At 45.0% G+C, this 11,001-nt stretch overlaps 1 protein-coding gene across 1 annotated transcript in view; it reads right to left on the minus strand.

Moving 5' to 3' along the window:
* Positions 1 to 9,369, minus strand: part of rassf7a (Ras association domain family member 7a) — a 34,980-nt gene extending 25,611 nt beyond the window's left edge. Inside the window, exon 1 of the mRNA XM_076270224.1 lies at positions 9,100 to 9,369. The gene's annotated coding sequence lies outside the window, so the exon portion shown is untranslated. The remainder of the gene's footprint in view (positions 1 to 9,099) is intronic.
* Positions 9,370 to 11,001: the final 1,632 nt, after the last annotated feature.

Here is an 11,001-nt window from a genome sequence, read left to right on the forward strand (position 1 = left end):
AGAGTTGACTGTCGAGAGAAGGATGTTGCAAAAACTACTACATTATGGACAACACCTCACATCCACTGAACAAACTACTGGTCAGACAACAGAGTGATTTTAGCTGGAGATTGCTTCAACTTTGCTCTAACAAGGACTGTTATAGAAAATCATTCCTGCCCACTGCCATAACTATTTACAATAATTCTTCCATGTGCCGTCAGAGGAGAATCATGAGACAATTCTGAGACAATGTACAGTTTACAACCAATTGCATAGACTTTATATCCAGTTTTATTAATTTTTGTTATGAATGTTAATATTATTCATTCATTCATTCATTTATTCAATCTATCTATCTATCTATCTATCTATCTATCTATCTATCTATCGATCTATCTATCTATATTTGCCATTACATACCACACTTATACTGCACTAAAATAACAGGAAGACTTAGACTACTCAGATTCATTGCTGAAATAGTTGCTGGAAATACTTAAAATAACATTGCAAAGCCTTCAGGACCTCTATCTGTTACCACCTATTGCATGCATGCACTCTAATGGATCAATCTGTCTGCAAGGTCCAATAGTCACCCCCTCCTTACCAGATGTGCAGGTGAAGAAAGGAGATTTCTTGGCAGAGATCAAGATAATTCATTGATACTCCACAATCTGCAAGATTGCCCAACCAAAACATAAAACTGACAAAAATGATCCTAAAAACGTTATTTATAGCATTTTCTTTGCTATGCTGATGAACCCATTTGATCACCCCAAACAAGAGAGTAGGGGTTTATCCTACCATCCAGTCGACATGTGAGCTGATACACTATCTTATTTGAGCCGACAATGAAGTGCAGGAAAATATGACAGCAAACCCCAGTTATGAGTCATGTAACATCTTCAAAAAGAGAGAGAGAAAGCCTTATTAGCTATTGTTAGATTTCACTCACTCACTAACTTACTCTCCCCTTCTCTCTCTCTCTCTTAATCCTGCTTTCTCGTTGACACTCGGCTTTGTGGAAAGAAGATAATTAGGATGGAGATGCTTTATTGCTGTTTATTCCAAACAGCACTAAACATAGCGTTAGCCTGTTATTATGGCCAGTGTGATCCTGCGGATCTGTGCTGTTGTTATAGTCAGTGTACCTTCACTGCAGTCTACATATCTTTCACTTCTGTAATTACATGTTTTCCACTCTCCGACATGGCCACATGGTTCCTGAGTTGAACAAAGGCAGGCTTTGTCCCTTCCGCTAAGGAGCGTTTGGCACCACCACCCCTTCATCTTCAGTCATATACTTTACTGTAGGCTTTTTATAGTTGACGTAATGCCATACAATATCTCTCCTTAGCCAAGGTCCTCCTCTTACAAACTCCTGAAAATGGGAGAGGAAAACTGCTGAGGAGTTCAGTCATCTGTATGAAGGAATAACACACGCCGACTCCTGATTGAAAGTCAGGCCACATCTTCGTCCCCGTTTTATCAGCCATTTCAGCTACGTGAGGAGCCGCCAGCAGTCGATACACTTAAGATTGTGATCATGAAAAAGGTCACAGAGCGCTACATGGCTTTATGCATTTAAACTCTCGCCCGGTGCAACTGGCGTCCACAACACCCTTCTGAGCCAATGCTGCCCGGGCAGACCTTCGCGTTGGACGAAAACAATCACAGGCCCAGGGAAACGCTCCGAGTAGACACAAACAATCTCTCTCTCCCTCTCTTTCTCTCTCATACACAGCACATGGTGGGGGAGGTTCACCGCTGGGTCAGAGTCAGAATAAGCATTTGCGGGCCTGGGAGCAAGAGAAGGTAAACATGGCCGGACTGTGGCTTTTGGTCATTGCCAGTCCCCTAAAGTCTGCAAAACCCTGCTCCCTACAGCGCCAGGCACACACAGGCAGACAAACAGACACACACAAAAACACACACCACTCTTTGGCCACACTTCACATCTCACATCTCTCTCTTCCTCCCTTTCTCTTTTTCCTCCCCCCCCCCATCCCTCTAGATTTTTTCCTTTGTTGCTTTTGCTCTCAAGCAAACAGTTTCTGGGTGACTGGGCATGAGAGTAGAGGGGCCTGGCCATAGACCGCTGCTCCCCTGCTCATGGCCACAGTGACCAGAAAGGACTGGTCTTAACCGGCTGCGGCGGTGGTGCCACCTGCCAATCTGATCGTCATGGCGTTCTTTTTCATTCTGCCGAAAAAGAGAAGGGAGGAGAGTGTCTGAGTCTCTTCCTTTTCAGAGGGAATCAGTCACGCTCTGAGTCTTCTCTGAAATCAAAAGAAGCACTAGGAGTTTCCGTTGATGAGCGAGCGATTTCCCAGAAGTCTGTGCATGGAAGAGGGAATGCATCAGGACTAGCCCCGGTCAGAGGGGAAGTGAGCTGGATATGTCCTGTTGATTTTTATCACAAAAGGGCCGTGGAGGCACAGGAAGTTGGGGTTATGAAAAACTAACAGGTCAGGTGAACAAAGGTCAAAGTGCACACAGGACACAAAAGGCCAGTAACACCATCCCATACAGCAGTCCGAGGGGGGGGGGGGGGGGGGGGTAGTGGCTTTGGCCAGCCTAGTCTCTGTCTGTATCACTGCCTCTCTCTCTCTGACACGCAGACCAAATGCCATGCAGGAGGACAGCCGTTCGCCCACCTGTGAGAACAATGGTGCTTTGAAAAGCCTCGTCCTCCCGCCGCTGCTCTGCGCTGCTGATCAAAGGATACAGCTGGGCTGGGGACGGCAGGACAGGGCACACAATACAGAACAGAGCTAAAGGACCAGCGGGCCCAGCAGTCTGATCAGTCCATCATCAGTAAGTAGTATATATACTCTCTTGATCCCGTGAGGGAAATTTGGTCCCAATCCGTAAATTAGTGAAACACACTCAGCACACAGTGAACACACAGTGAGGTGAAGCACACACACTAATGCCGACGCAGTGAGCTGCCTGCTACAGCGGCGCTTGGGAAGCAGTGAGGGGTTAGGTGCCTTGCTCAAGGGCACTTCAGCCGTTCCTACTGGTCGGGGTTCGAACCGGCAACCCTCCGGTTACAAGTCCGAAGCCCTAACTAGTTGGCCACGGCTCGCAACATATAAATGACAGACAACTCACCAGCCAACCAACAACCAACGAGAACATACACTTCACAGAATTTCATACTGATTTTTTTGATTCTCAACCAACTCTCAAACTCAATCGTTTGATTTTCAATCGAGTTGTTCTCCAAAGTGTACCTCATCAATTTGCAATTGACAAAGCGTCTACACACAGTGATATCTCCACCTAATGTTTCAACATGCTGCTTCTAAGGACAAATCCACAGAAAATGTCAGTATTTCCCAACACTTCTTGGCCATGTTCCAAAGATTAGAGTTCCATTAGAAACTCCTCATACTTGTTCTTGTGGGAGTCACTTCATAAATAAGTTTGTAGGTTTGGTGTGTATGCACATGTCTGACAGAGAGACAGAGAGAGAGAGAAAGAGTGTGTGTGAGAGAGAAATACATCATGGTGTAAATAATTAAATAAGCATAGAGTTTAAGGCGAAGCCTATCATTGTCAGGAGATACAAACTCTTAACTAAATCCAGCAGGCTGGAATTTCAGGATCGCTCAGTCAGAAAATAATGACATCACTGCAATCAAATACAGTAAGAAAAAGAAAAAGAAAAAAACTCCCCTCAATGCACCCAAGAGCTTCTGCATCAATAACCACTAACCAATGGGATGACATCATTCATCTGGTCAGTAACAGATGCCTTATTTTGACATGTGTGTTTACCATCCGCACATTAAATTACGCCATCAGCACAGGCCTAGGGCAGAAGTCCAGTCAACCGCATGGGAAGGCGCATCCCTTCACTCTCCTTACAACTCAGCCACAACGCACAATATACACAAACAAATCCCTAACAAATCCCTGACAAAATCTATGTTTTTGAGTTTTATTATTTTTCTGTTTGCTGAGCTGTCACTTCTGTCTCTTTCTCTGATTGACGCGTGTCTCAATAGCCGGGCTCAGGGGGGCATTACGGGAGAGATCTGTGGGATAACGGCTCGGCGAGACGAGCAAAACAGGAGAGCACAGCACAGGTGGGGAGCGGCCTCCTTGAGTGCTCCTATCGCCATGGTAACAAAACAGTCAGCCACACGCTTAAGTGGCTTTGAGAGGAGGCCTTGAGAGGGCATATCTTGTCTGTTTAATGAAGCCAAACAGTGAAAAATCACCCAGACACAAAAGCCAGACAGAACACATCTATAACCCCTGACAAAACAATATTCCAGCTGAGATTTAAACTACAGGGCACAGGCTAACAGAGCTGTTAACCTAGCCAAGGTAGGATACCCAGATAGTGCAGGGTAGGATCTCTTCAACGATAGAAGCTACAAGTGCCAGCAGCACCACTGCCTGTATGGATTAGCTTTGAGCTTTGAGAGATGGATAAAGAATGTCAATGAATGTAGTGGCCACTGCAATTAAAGTACAGGACAAACATTTTCTTCAGAGTCTCATTGAGTCTTTCTGGTTACCAAGGAGATGTCCTTCACACATTCAAAATGAAAAATACTTTCCAGACATTAAATTCAATTGAATTTCATTTAATTTCAATTCATTCCATGGCTAGCATGTTTTGTCTATGTAGTTACCACAGCTAAACATCACCAAACATGCTTTGGGCCAATCCATACTGTACCATCAGAGCCCAATAAGCTTTGGGGCAAACAGGTAGACAAACAAACAAGTTTAAAACAGATTTAAAAAAAAAAGTCAAAGTAGCAGTTTGCAGTTACTACTCACCTCCGGTCTCAAAAAAGGTGTGTAGGGAAGACTTAGGAACCACAGCATAGGAGAGCCACGGAGGAGAGTTGCAGCTACCTGGCACAGCGAGCTGAATATACGAGTGTGTGACAGTGTGCGTGTGCGTGTGTGTGTGTGAGAGACGAGTCTCACAGCACTGTGATGAGCAGGAGGGGGAGCTTGGGCTGTTGAGGAGGAGGAGGGGTGGGGGTAGGGAGGGGGTGCGTGGTTGAGCTGTTGAGGAGGAGGAGGAGGGGTGGGGGTAGGGAGGGGGTGCGTGGTTGAGTGAAGTGGTGCCGCCATTCTCGGTTGCCCTGGAGACCGATGCTCTTTCAAAGAAAGTGGCCAATGACAAACGGCGACAATTGTGCAAAGACAAAAAAGTCACATGACCGCCGGACTGCTGTTCGCACGGCAGAGAGGAGAGAGGAGGGGTCTGGATGTGTGTCTGTGTGTGTGTGTGCATGGTGGGGTGGAGGGGTGAGTATGTGTGTGTAAGGGTAGGGAGACTAAGTTACAAAAGAACCCTGCAGTCTGCCACGCCGACCCTTACCCCCAACCCTATTGTCGTTGTTATTTATGCTTCTGGGCCCCTTGCCTTAGAGAGGCTATCAGCTCTCACCCAGGCCTGGAGGAGACCCTGGATCTCCCCTGCCATCCCAACACACACACACACACACACACACACACACACACACACACAAAAAAAAAACCCTGACACTTGTTTTCCTTCTCTGCGTGAATCTTCAGGTTGTGGACTTGTCTTGCCAAGTCAAAGCATTTTAAACTAAGTGATATTGATTCACAGGACAAGAAAAAGAGTTCATTCTACAAAATTGCTCCTTCACTCTCAGATATGGATTTTAAATTTGGGCATCAGAGACAATTCACAGGGGTTGTCTGTAATTGATGCAATGTGAGAAAATCAGGCAGAGGAGAAAGAAACTGATCACTGCTAGAAAACGCCGATAATACATCTGAGGGCACTCAAAAAAAAGTTATATTTGCAGAGCAAAATTGGTCACAATGACCTGTTTTTATTTGCACTAAATGACTAGCCCCTCTTGAGTTCCGCGACGACCTCTCATTCAGAAAACCATTTGGCATGTGGAAAATGACCCCATTCTCACTCGACTCCACCGCCTGTGACAGGACTGCTGATTACCCTTTGTCCAATTATAGCAAAAGGGATCCTTCAGTCTCTTCGTCACGGGTTTGGACAGTCATGACAGCCCCAAACAGCCATGGCTGATTCATCCAGAGAGGGTGACGCGACAGTGACAGGATGGCGAAGGAGAGGAAAAATAAGCGCTTCTCTGATGATGATTTCTTTAACTCCGTTTCACTGTTGGTAGCCATGAAATTAGGTCACCATTAGCCCCCCTTCAAACAGGAGCTATTTTGAATGTGTCTTGCGCATGTCTTGTCTGCTATCTCGCCTTAAAATAAATCCGGTCGAGTGGAGACCGGTCGTAAGACGCTGGGGCAACATGGTAGGCAGAGAAATGCTGGTGTGAAGGAAGGCATACAGAGGGCACAGATAGCTGGCATGGGTCAGACAGAGGCTGGAGAGGGTGAGGGTGGGGGGCGGGGGTTGTAGCAATGAGATGAGATGCTCCAAGATGCACCTGCTTTCCTAAACACCTTTTACATAGCAGATACACTTGCACATCTTCCATTTACTCTCTTTGGAATCTGTCAGATTGTCTAGAATTAGTACCTAGTGTTTACTCTGAAAGGTCTCCAAAGTTTGATTGATGCTCCTCATTTGTAATGTAATGTACCAATAACGCAAAACAATGACAATACACATGTACTCCTGGCCATATAAAAACGGCTGTTAAACTACATTAGGTGATTCCACCTAGATTATCATTGCCCTAACAATCAGTTGTTTTATGCACCAGGGGATCATGGGACTCTCTGACTGAATACTGGTGAGACAGACCCTGAGTCAGATGGTATGGGCAATGATGGAACGAGAGGAACGGAGACCGATGACCTCAGGCAGAAAGGATGGGGACGGGGAGTGAGAGGACGGCTCTCTCTCTCTGTGTGTGTGTGTGTGTGTGGGTGTGTGTGTGTGTGTATGTGGGTGTGTGTGTGTGTGTATGCGTGTGTGTGTGTGTATGCGTGTGTGTGTGTGTGTGTGTGTGTGTATGTGTACTGTATGTGTATGTGTGTGTGTGTGTGTGTGTGTGTGTGTGTGTGTATGTGTGTATGTGTATGTGTATGTGTATGTGTATGTGTATGTGTATGCGTGTGCGTGTGTGCGTGCGTGGGGGTACATGTGTGGGAGAGGTGGATGCAGGGCTGGATGGTGAGGGTGTTGTGGAGTCATGCATAATAGTGAGTACATTCCATCAGCCTGTGGGACTGGTGCCAGGGCCCAGTGCTGAGCCCAGAGGCGGCTTTGTCCACACTCTTGCTGGTATAACCTTATGCCTGAACTCATGTGTGTGCATGAGCTGTCCCACTCTGTGGTTATCAATGTGTGCGTGTGTGACTGAACGTGTGGTTTGGTGGTTGCATGTTGAAGTTCTTACCATGAACTTGAAGTGAGATCGACAGCAGGGGAGAACATATGTTACAGAACTACAATACTGTGATCAACATAACCAAAGCAGTGGTGCATATGCATATGTTGTGTTGTGCAACCATGTGTTTCCTCACATCTTTTGTGAATGGTTGTCTGGTTTGATAAGTGTATAAATCTGTGTGTGTGTGTGTGTGTGTGTGTGTGTGTGTGTGTGTGTGTGTGTGTGTGTGTGAGAGAGAGAGTGTCAGAAATTTGTTTCTGTCTGCACACCAAAGCCAGGTGGATATTCAGTGTACTATACATGTAAATGAGTAAGAGTGTGTGTGCGCGTGTGTGTGTTAAGGCAAGTGGTACGTATGAGTGCATGTGTGAGTCTAAGTGCCTATGAATGGGAAGTGCTATCTCCAGCTGGTACACAAGTCTTTTTGTTTTCATCAAGCAGCTGGGCAGATGACTCACAGACAGAGGAACGGGAGGAGTGGGAGGCAGGATACACATATTTCTTATGACACGATAGAATAACTAGAACTAACACATTCCATGGGAAAACAACCGAGTCTGGGAGCTCATCCATAAATCCCTCCTTTTCAATCATTTCTAAACTGTCCGAAGTTTTCTAACACAGATTTCTTGATCATGACTTCAAACATGCCTCCGTATTGCAAATCATGTCATATTTGCCATCTAACAATCTACCCGGATGGTTCCCAAGCGACGTCAGCACAGCACAGCAGAGCAGTGAGCTGTGTAACAAGCAGATGCAATGCTGGCAGAGGGTAACTTCAACTATGCTTCCCAAAAATTGGTATAATGACTGTCTAAACAATTCCCCTGAGAGGAACAGCGGAATTCTCAAGCTGATGGTGTAACAGCCTAAAGTCTAGATTCATGCATCTGGATTCAAGCATCACATACTCAGTGTTGGAGAGAAAGAGAGAGAGAGAAAAATAAAGAAAGAGAGAGAGAGAGATACACTATCCAACAAAAGAATTACATGCAAAGAAAGAATTACATGCAAATGAACAAGGTTGACACTGAGTGTGAGAGAGCAAAAGAGACTCAGTCTGCTTTTCTTACCATGTGGAATACAAACTAAGGACACATGAATCAATTACTTTGACACTTAATCTGTCTCTGCTTACATCAGCACCTGACACACTCAGACACAATACCTCGCCATCTCATGACATTAGCCTACAGAACAAGAAATGCACAGGCTCACTTTGGAAAACAAGCTGGACGTACAGTATGACAACAGACATTTCATTTGTTGCTTAATCATATTCCTATAATTCAAACATTATCAGCAGTTGCTAAGCTTTACGGCCATACACAAGATGATATAATCAAATCCGAAAATTTTTATACAACATAGAAAGTATCATCGCAACTAGGATGTAGCCTAACTAAAAATGCAGATAGACAGACAGGACTGCTGGAGGGAACGAGAGCTACGGAGCTACGCAGCAGCAGCAGGTGCAGTAGTTGAAGCGATGTGGCTTAGGATATTCCAACCATAACCAACAGTCTATTAGAAAGCTACCATATGGTGTTAAAAGAAAAAAGTATTAACGTTACAGTAGGCTACAGACAACTTCGTAGACCTACAGCGAGCTAACAAGCTAAACAGCTCGATATAAAGGAGCAGCCAAGCCAAACCTCTATATCGATATCGACTTTGTTAGCGCCTTCCACATAAACCGTGTAGGCTATATCATATTTGTCCCATACATGTTAGCATAAAAGTTTAATACTAATATATCACGCTCGCTTACCTGTTCAACACCCAAGTTGCCTGCAACAACTTAGCAAAAGTTGTTCTTCCTCCTGGTTACTTCAGCCTCTTCTTTTTGTGGGTAGGATGAGCTACAGAACCCCGGAGCAGTGCATCTCTCTCCAGAATGAAAGCGCCGTTGTCACTAATATCTTAAAGGGAAATGTGCAGGGTCATATTTGCGCCAAACTTTTTTGAGCGATGCAGGCGCATTTCAATATCCTGAAGACGCCCGATTTACATCTGCTAGTGTCATGGCGTTATTATTGAAGCATGAAACCGAGATCGATCCATCAACGGCCTAGCCTAACGCCATTATAATGCTAATAAAAACAACTTTTATTCCGTTTTCGCGTGGGTGTCTTCTCATAATTACTTGGAAAGAGACGCCCAAAAGAAGGTTTTGTTGCGCTGGGTGTTCACATAGCAACCACTGTAAAACCACTAGAGGCTTGGTGTAGGCAAGGCGTATGTATGCTCAACGTACACTGCGGTAAAACATTCAGAAACTATTATCAGAGGTTTGTGGTGCATGGAGTTCTTGCCTAAATCAGATGCGCAAAATTTGTTCAATACAAAACATGTTTTTTTTAAACACACACATCAGACATACTTAACAAAAAACAAACAAAAAAAACAGATTATTTAGATATCTTGGAGGTGGAATGTGACCATTTCTCCATTAGAGGTGAATGCTTTAAGTAACCATTCCACTGAAGAATCAACTTAATTAGGCCTGCTTCCTAAGAACTTGTGAGGAATGCCTTGAGTACCATGGTTAGTGGCCTGTCTCCAACCTGTCCTCTGTGATTAATAACTTGTGATGGTGACCCTTGTTTGTTTTCCTTTCTTGCCTTCCTCCACAGGGTGGGTAGGCGAAAGGAGTAGGGAAGGGCAGTCGTGAGGAGGGAAGGCTTGGAAAGAGTGCTACGCTGTGTTTGTCTTTCATCTGTTTACTGCAGATTCCTTTCCTCTTCTCTGCTCCGCTCCAATGCAGGATTGGGCTTGCTGAAGAATTCAGCCGCCTCAGAGTCACTCACCTGCCATCAAACAGATCATGCAGGGAGGGTCACCTAGCAGCTGCTGTCAAAACAGGCCAATGAGCGCCATTACTGAGGGATACAGGTGAGTTATATTATACCCTGAGGACTCTGTCTTTTTTGATCTCGGATGGCATGTTATCAGCACTGGGATTCTTTGAATACCTACAGGAACCTTTACAGATTACTTTTGATTTAAGGCACCAGGGGCCTTATTACAGAAACTTTAGGATTCTGTGAATATCCACAGGAACCTTTACAGATTACTTTTGTGAGACAGAAACATATTTCCTGACAGCATTTAGGAGCAAATCATATCTTATCTTCGGATTAGAACTGAGCTATTACGTAGGTAGTGTAGAGGAATACAAATGGATACAAATGTTACATGCAGTAGACCATTACAACCATTGTCCTAACCATACATGCATACAACACATTCTTTAAAAACAGTGCCTCCTAGTGGCACAACTATGTAAACACATTTGCATCCTTTTTGAGCCCCTACTCATGCGCACACACACACACAACCACTCAAACACACATGCACACATGTAAACACACACACACACACACACTCGTGCACACGCACACACACACGCACACACACACACACACACATCCCCGTGCACACACATCCCCGTGCACACACGTACACATGCACACATGTACACACCACACCACACACACACACACACACACACACACACACACACACACACACACACACACACAGTAATGTAATGAAAAGCACAGTAACACTCAGCTGATGATATATCTCCTTAAACCAACAGTAAATAGTGTAATCTACCAAACCATCTGCGGTCTTGCACAAACATTACTCACACCGTCCTTACTGCAGC

This window comes from Alosa pseudoharengus, unplaced genomic scaffold (genome assembly GCF_046254945.1).
Source record: "Alosa pseudoharengus isolate Yale_2024_CS ecotype anadromous, Long Island Sound unplaced genomic scaffold, YU_APseudo_1.1 YU_APseudo_1.1_scf_10, whole genome shotgun sequence".
Lineage (NCBI taxonomy): Eukaryota > Metazoa > Chordata > Actinopteri > Clupeiformes > Clupeidae > Alosa > Alosa pseudoharengus.